This window comes from Drosophila eugracilis, unplaced genomic scaffold (genome assembly GCF_018153835.1).
Source record: "Drosophila eugracilis isolate 14026-0451.02 unplaced genomic scaffold, ASM1815383v1 contig_90, whole genome shotgun sequence".
Classification (NCBI taxonomy): Eukaryota; Metazoa; Arthropoda; class Insecta; order Diptera; family Drosophilidae; genus Drosophila; species Drosophila eugracilis.
The window spans coordinates 10,131,618-10,140,611 of NW_024573812.1; positions in this window are offsets into that span (position 1 = coordinate 10,131,618).

An 8,994-nucleotide genomic window follows, 5' to 3' on the forward strand; every position below is an offset into this window, starting at 1 on the left:
TTGTTTGAGAGCAAATTTTTTATGAAACTTTACTTTGTTAATAATTTTATAATTAATTTATATCATGAGGAATACCTCTTATAAAAATTTGATATATTTTTAAAAATATAGTTCTTGGGTTTTCTTAGTAAAGTCATTAAAAATGCTAAGCTTTAAATAAATATAACATTTTGGAGATATTTTAATAGTTTAGAAATGTAAAAAAACTTAAGTTTATATATTTTAGAATTTGTTATGCCTAAATAATGTTATTTTATGAAATTTACAATAAATTTAACATTATTATTGAGGAATTACCTGCTTAAGAACCATTTTCTCTCAGTGCATTTGTTAGGAAACGCTTGTGTAGTTGCTGCTGTTATTGTTGTTGTTCTTGTTGCTGGTGTTGCCATTGTTGTTATTGCAGTTTTTGTTGCTGTCCTTCTTGTTGCCAGTTACAAGTGCCGTTTGCTTAATTTTTATGCACTTTCCAGGGTGAGAGTGTGTGTGTGGAAGTGCGCGTGTGTGTGTGTGTATGTCAGTATGAGTGTGTGAGCAGTTATTGCTCTTGTTGGTTTTCTGCATATTTACTTGGCGGTGGGAAATGGGCGGCACTGGCGGAGCACTTGCGTAAACGAGGCTACGCTGCTGGCCCGCCAAGTTTCGCACAGTTGAAGGGTAAACTTTCCGGCGAACGGCGAACGGCGTGGCCTTGGCTAAGTTCAGACACTGACATTGTGACTTCCGTGCCAGCCGCCCACAGCCACGATAAATGAACCCGAAATTGAAATTTAATGTAGCATCATCAGCGGCAGCGGCACCGGCAATGCAACATCTGCAGGGCCATCATTTGCATATATTCAGCTGATGGGATTTATGCCCCATACCCATGCGATCTGATTTCGTTGGAGTGGCAAGTAATGCGTATTAACAGAGCTACTCATATGTATATTTCGGGGTGCATATTGTAAAATCGTAATCGTATAGTGACATATGATCAATGTATACTTCTGCTTAAGCCTCCCTGAATTAAAAAAAGGGTTTGATAATTTATGCAACATTTTTGCGGGGCTTATATGATTCGTTCTCGCTTCATTTTATTCGCCGGTAAATCCATATTTATTTATTATCAATTTCTCATTATATTTTACCTAATTACGCTGTAAAACGGAAGAGATTAACTTAATCCCCAAAAGCATTCTTATTAAAAACAAACAAAGATATGAAACTAAAACTATAAAATCTGAAAACCTAATAAAATATTATATCTTATATTGACTCCAAATAATATAAAGCGCAAGCAAAGTTCCTATTCATCTATCATTAAAAATCAAAAATATATCACAACTTTAACACCACGAAATCAAAGTTCATTCCATTATGGCCAAGCCCTGGCAATCTGGGCATGATCTCATGGTAAGTAATTGTTGGACCCTTTATCGGATGGAACAATGTTGTTAGTCCTCGTGGTCGTAGTGGTCCTTGCATGTCGCCGTTCTGCCACCGACATCCTACCACGCCTTTTTCGCACCTTTGTGGCTTTGCCTTCTGCTGCTTGCGTGTTTGTTTAAGTTTCAGATTCGTTTTCGTTTTCGTTTTCAGTTCGCCATTCATCGTTCTCGGTCTCGGCCTCGATTCGCCTTTTTACCTTTAAAACTCTACACGCAGACAGGTTCTCTTCGCTTTTTTGCCAATGCCTCGATTTGCTGTTTACCTTATATAGAGTCAAAAATAACTCTCTTATACACGAACTCTTATACGTTTCACATCACGTATACGCAGCGTGGCCTGTAGAGTTAGGCCAATCTTATCAGCGTGAAATAAAATGGGGTGATGGAAATTCAGGGGTTGCATTTGCCGGTAACCTCGTGCTGTCACGTTCCTTTTGGCTGCGACTGTAACCAGTTTCCCTTATTATTATGAACTCTTTTCCTATTAACTTCCTCTGCTCGTTTATCTTTTTTCTGTAGCCACTGGCACAGTACATTGCAAGTAAACAGAATCGAAATGAGCACTCGCTGGGCCCCTCTCCAATTTGTGCAGAAACTGGGTGAAATGAAACGGTTTAAATCGTGGTCGCCGCCCCTACACCGGAGGAAAAGAGGAAAATGGGCCTTATAATGGTAGGGTTTGGATTGGTTTGCAAAATAAAAATTGATAAGAATTTCTATGGCCATTTAATGATATGAAAATCAAGTTTAGTTTTTTATTACATATATAATTAATATATTTAGTTATATTTTTATATTTTAAGGGTCTAAACCTAATTTAATGAAATCAATAGTGAATCATAGAGTGAGTATTTAATATTTAATCTAATAATAAACTAATTTTAAATATTTCATCTATTTTTTTTTTTGCCGTACAATTTCCCGTTTTTACATCCGGCAGCTGTCAGACCTTAATTAGTGGTTATCATATTTCTGGCTGACCGCAAACAGCCAGTTAGCCACTGCAATGCACCTGCACTCGCTTATTGGAAGTTATGGCGTGCAACGGCTACTTGTTACCTGACTTTTGCCTTTGGCAACGGCAATCGAAATGAAATGAAAAGCAAACCAAAAACCAAGCACGCCAACCAAGTCCGAACTCCAAACTCCGGACTCGGAACTCCGCTGGCATTTCCGGCCAGGTCGTGTCCAAATGGCAGGACCAACCCATTTTCCCAAAACCCCTTCTCCGAGTTTCCAACTGGGCGTTGCGTGCCATTTAGCCGCAAGCTGTCATTTTATTGTTAGCCAAATACAAATCAAAGTGCGCTAATAACAGTCAACAGCAGTGGCAGCACGGGCCTCTCCTTCCAAGTGGGCGTGGTAGCTCGGCCATGGCATGCAAGGCGAAAGTTGACACCTACCGCCCACTCTAAAGCAGTGGGTGGCGGGTTGATAGTGGGTGGTGGCTTGGTTTTGTTTTGGCCACCAGCTGGATGGCAGCTAATTCCCTCTGATTGCAGTGCAAAAGTGTGAAATTAAAATTCAGCGCGTGCTAAAACCTTCTAGGCAACAATAGTTCTCTATAAATGCATGCACACGAAAATACATTTATGTTTTTTTCTTGTAAGTTAAGCTATATGCTATCAAGTATATACGAAGCTTGTGCAGTATTTGCAGGAAAATTAAAGGTGTCATAAGCCAAAAACTTAAAACATAAAAATTGAAAGGAATGTTAAGGGCTTTCGCAGTCCAACAATATTGTTGCATACTTTTAGACACATAAATAATTTCAAGTTTATGTAATCTATAGATATGTTTAGTCCTTGCAAATAGCTATATCATTAAGTCGTTTAAGCATTGCCCATTTTTGTAACATTTAAAACTTCTCCTAAACTTAAGCATAGGCAATGTCACTATAAATTTTCCCCCGTGTAATTGTGTTTGTTTTTGTTCCGCTTGCTCTTGTGTTTTGTCTATTTTCGGGATTTTGTTAATTTTTGGCACGTCTCGGGGCTGCTCCGCTGCATTTATCTCTTCATTCAGAGAGTGCTGGCCATGTTAATGAAGTGACTAATGGCCTGGCATAGCCATCCAGTTCGCCGAAGTAAACAGATTTAGCAGCAGAAACACAAGGACACCACCAGATGAGCTTTAAGTGAAAGTTCCTCGAATGGCTGAATCTAGCACATGTTGACCAAACTTGAAGGGCTCAACTTTGCCCATTCGTTGTGTTCGCTTCAGCACAGCAATTACACATGCTTGAAAAGCGCAGAAAGGCAACCAAATCCCAGCCAGAAATCGAGAGGGAAATGGGAAAAGGCTAGAGTTACAAAAGGAATCCGCATGTTGCAGCTGTCGAGTGGCCCCCCGACCAATATATCAGATGTCAGTTGAGCTTTGGCAGCATTTGAAATGTCCAGAGAGAGTCCAGACAGCCCGGCTAAGGCCTGGTCGGGAACATAAATTGTATCTGAAGCCCCCCAGTTCCAACTCCCCTTCTTCCTGCCCATTTGGACAGTGTGTGATTGTGATGAATGCCGGCAGTCAGGCGGCAGGTATCAAGGTATCATGTGTTCTGTGTCCTGGGCAAAGGCAAAACAAATAGACGCAAAATCCCAAATTAATTTGCAGTGACCGAGCGGCCATACACATTTCTTGCACAATCAGCAGCCATAACAAATGGCGGTGCATATATCAGGGCCACACCAGCAACGTTTTTGGCCAAAATGCCAGTACGGCCAAAACGAACCGAGCCAATAAAACGGCCTCATTATGCAGGTAAACGAAGCCAGACCAGCGATCCTTTTGATGTTTTTATGCCAAAGCATTTAATATCAATTTTCAGCTCCGACATGCAACAGGGCCCCGAACATGAACCGGAACTGACCCCGCCGCTGACCTCACGTACTCGTATCTGAATCGCCTTTCGTGTGTCTAATCGCTAAATGGCCAAAACAAAATAACAAAAAAATAGCCCAGGCAGAAATAATGTCTGCTCCAATTGTTGCACGCCAACATGCAAGTGAGCCTCTGGTCTGGTTTCCCTGTACATATACGTATATATGTGATATACACATTACCAACTGGCCACGCCCTCAAATTGCATGCTCTCACGATAATAGCTTACTTTGCATACAAATTGTTGGCAGCGCCTGTGGAAAAATTGGCTCAAAATAGCCCAGTCTCATGTCAAAGTTGGCAATAAATTTGTAATACTTGCCAAAAGGCGAGCAAACTGGGCGTTTCACCGTTCCACCCTAACCAGGAACCACAACAACGGGGAAAAAAGGGTTAACAAAAGCCAAGCCACCTTGGAGAATTTATTTTGCGAGACCATAAATTATGTCGGCCGCACAAAATAAGATTCCTGGGCCGTAACCAAAATATTGACAAGAGCTTAAACTACTCCAACAAATTTTAATTGCCAGCCAGAGCCAGCCAAGACAAGCCACATTCGGAAAACCTACAGGATTTGGAAACACCAAACCAAAAGGGTTGTAGAATGGAATGTATTTGAAAGTACTCCCTAAGCTTCTTAAGAAGAAAGTCCAGGCAATGATTTATGCCTTCTTATCTTATAAGAAACTCGAAATATGAAACTTGCTTATTACAAATAATAATAGAAATATTACAAATATTTTTAGAAATATATTATTTAATATTTATTTAAGTTAAGTGTCGCATAAATTTCTCTCTCTGCACAGTTAAAGAGCTCTTTAACTCTGGAAAACCCCTGTTAACCCACAAAAGACCGGATTCAGTAATGGGAAAAGGGAGGCCGGCACAGTAGGGAATTTCAATTTAACACCAAAGGACGCTGTCTGATAAATTGGCCGATACAAAGAGTTATGAACACGATGTGACCCCAATAGGCATTTAAATATAAATCAAATGCTAGTGGCAGTGAACAAACCGCCAGCCCCCTCCGCCCAGCTAGACAAACGACCATTGTCAAGGTCAAAATGGGACCTTCCTGTTGCCAGTTGTTCGTCTGTTTTTATTAACATAAAATTGGGTAGTGTGATGGGAGATGTGCCGCTTTGATGAATCGAAACCGAGCCCCAAATATACGAATAATATCAATGCGATTTCTGTGCTGATTTGCGAGGGCTTTGTTTTTGTGCAACAGCGATAAAGGACTACGAATGGGAATCTGGAGCTGGATGTGATAAATGGATTTCACGTGGCGCATGATAAATGTTAATTCGTCAACAAAAGCCAAGCAGCTGCTGATGGCGCCCTTTCGGCCCTCTTTCTTTCAGGCCCGTCCGAGACATTGACCTTTGACCGATGCTGTGGGTTAGATATACTTCATGCTACTACTATACACGAGCACATATGGCTTACATCCCCCCACTCTGGGGGTGATACAAACAATCTTGACCTGCTCCAGGTATGGTCCAAACAATCAATGTAATTACTTAATGCAGGTCCTGAAAACGTTGCCTTGGCCATTGCCTTTGATTGCGTAACTGCAATTTAATTTCAATTGCCGGAGATTCTGCTCTTGAAGCCAGTTTGAGATGGTTTCGTGACACGGAATGAGCTTAGAAGTCTTGCTAGTTAACAAAGTAATAGTAGCTTGAGGCCTACTGGAGTCCAATGTAAATGCCTTTAAAATTATTTTACCTTTACCTATTATACTGTTGAAGTATTCATAGAATTCGAATGCGATTTTAATAAACCTGCAGCTATCTTAAATCGGAATCCTTTACTGCAACTTACTGACGTACATGCAACCAAACTCACACCCGAAGTCAGTACCATTGACTGTCTAAATCCATTTAGTGCTCGAAACTGTAAGCCGCTTTTAGTTTGAAGTTTAATTTTCTCTTACTTTGATTTACGCAAACTAAAAAGCACTTCACAATGTGTTCCCCCTTGGCTTTTCAGGACCCCAGGAGCCTCTTGCCTCGTTCCTCGTTCTATTTATCCAGCACTCTCTGAAAGTTAGTTCGTCTTTGTGTGTGTCTGTGGGAAAACGCCTTTTTATCTGTTGCAGTGCTATTTATACAGACCTCATTGAGCCAGCACCTTTGTTGAGGGAATTCCTGCAGATTTCCCGAAGTCGGGTTTTCCTACTTAGGATTCTTCTGAAAAATCAAATTTGCTGTATTATCTTTACTTTGTGTGGATTTGTATTTCTAAAAATGGGTTGCAAAATCGCATCCCAGCCAGCAGCTGTGGCCACGACTAGAGCTGACCATTTTATTTATTAAAATATTTATTTAAATGCAGCCAGCTGCTCTCTTTTTTCTCTATCACAGGCCATGAGAACGAAAACAAAAGCCAGTTCAAAATGGGAATAATAAAAGTGAAAAGTTCTGGCTGCTGCTGGATGCATATAAAAATGTCTGACACGTTGCAAAAATAGTAGGAAAAAAGGCGAGTGGTTTAAAAAATACAAACTAAAACAACAAGGGGAAAAAACTAACAAACGGCGGACAAATGGCAAGGCTAAGTCCAAATGAACACAAAAACAAAACAGACCAGGCTCACACATACATGCACACACTTTCTCTCACACACACACACACACACACATGACTGGCTTGCTGGCCATAAAAAGTCACTCAAGTGGTATTAAATGTACCACCAAGTGCAGTCGGCATCGGGAAATGGGAAATGGCAAGTGGCAAGTGAAACTGGAAGGGGAACGAAACCGGATGCTGGAAGGCAGGATGAGAACTTCGAAGAGCACCTGGCACAAACGGTTAAGAACACACACACACACCTACTTGCACACACACACACATGTGCTCTCGAAATAGAGAAAACTGGTTTCCCTGGAATCGACGTTCTCCGTTTGCCGTGTAATTTTTGATTGAAACTGAGTGAGCCACTCGTCGCACCTCCAAGCCCACTTATTTATTTGGAAACTTTTTCGTTTGCGGCTGCCTGTGGCATTAGGCATTCTTTTACACTTAACTGCCAAAAAGGTGGCCAGCTGTTGCTTCTGGCCCTCGGCCAATCCGATGCTCAATGGCTCTGCTTTTTACACAATTTTTTATTGTGCACTGGCACGAGACAAACACCCCGAAAAAAGCAAAATAAGAACGCTGCACTCCCCCTAAATCAAAAAAAAAAAAAAAAAGATCGTACACAGCAAGCGGGCAAAATAAAAGTAATAAGCGAAAAGGGTTTTTCATTTTGACCAACACCCGTTCACAGCTGGGGCCAGTTGGACAACAATGGAAATGTTTAGAGAAATTAAACCAGGACACGACTATTGCGGTGCACCGAAGCCTGCAATACCCTTGAAACCGGGCTAAAAGGGTGATGAAATATGAAAGCGGCCGGAAGAGCCGGAGCACCTGTCACCGGCAGCCACTAACTGGGTCAATTTAAGAGGCCCCTCAAGTGGTTAACTAGTTTCATGCCCGTCATGTGCACTCAAGACTACTGGTCTTTAATTTTGTTAAATTCAAAGTGTGAAAATATAAAGAAAATGGATGAAACATTTAAAATCTAAAGCGTAAAGTGAAATAAAAGTGAAAGGCTTGTTGATTCTGTAAATAATAAACAACAACTTGTAAAAACAAATAAAAGGGTTTTCCATGTGAAAACACTGAATATCTAATTGATCTTTTTCGGTTTTCAAAAGAGATTTAATGTAGGAAAACATTGAATAACTAATTGATCAAATTTCCACATTTCAGGCCACCGAACGGACGCAGTTTGTGGACTTGTTGAACCGAAAGAGAAATTGCTGCCAATATGGATTTGCCACCGTTTCCACTCTCTTCTCGCCAGCCACATTTTTATTCCGCACTATGCTTTTGATGTATGTATAAATATCTAACTAAAAAATCCATTTGCCATTCCATTTACCATAAATCTACAACTATTTTGGCACTTTTGGCATGTAAGCCAAAAACCAAAGCCGGCTGCCAAATGAAAACAAACAAAGAGAACGATCCCCCGCCTTTCAGCCAAAAAACCCCTTCGTCCGAGCACTTGAACAATTTTCACTTTTATGCAACTTTCGTTTAAAGCGAAAATACACACACATATATATAGTGGCAGGGAGAGGGTGTTTGGGGAACGAGGTGGTGCATAAACTTTTACCAGCTCATAAAACGCTCAGGAACAAGCGAACAAAATCGAATGCCCATAAAAATTGCACAGCAGGGTCAGATTCAGATTCAGATTCAGTTAGAAGGAGAAATGGTTTTCTCTTCTCTTTTTGGTTTGTGTAGCCAGCCAGCCGCTGGTTCAGATTGTGTGGTCCAACGGATTGATTTCGAAAAAGACGCCGGCGTGTTCGGTTGCCAAGCTGAAAGTGCAAACAAATGAAAATCAAACGCTGGGCGATGAAAATCAAAAGTAACGGCCACCTTGCCACTTGTCCAACTTTGCGCTAGCGATAGTAAAAAGATTAAGCTCTCCGAAAAAGTTGCTTAGAAATCGCTCATCCGCCCCCCCCTTGGCTATTGAAAGTTTTCAGTTTGCCGCTGCATACTTTACGGCGCTCCAAGTTTTCGCTGAACGGCATCAGCAGCATAAAGAGCACTTTTTATGGGCCCCAGCCATTTGGCCGTCGTAAAATAGCTGAGCTGCCCCATCGCCTGATGTCAAACGT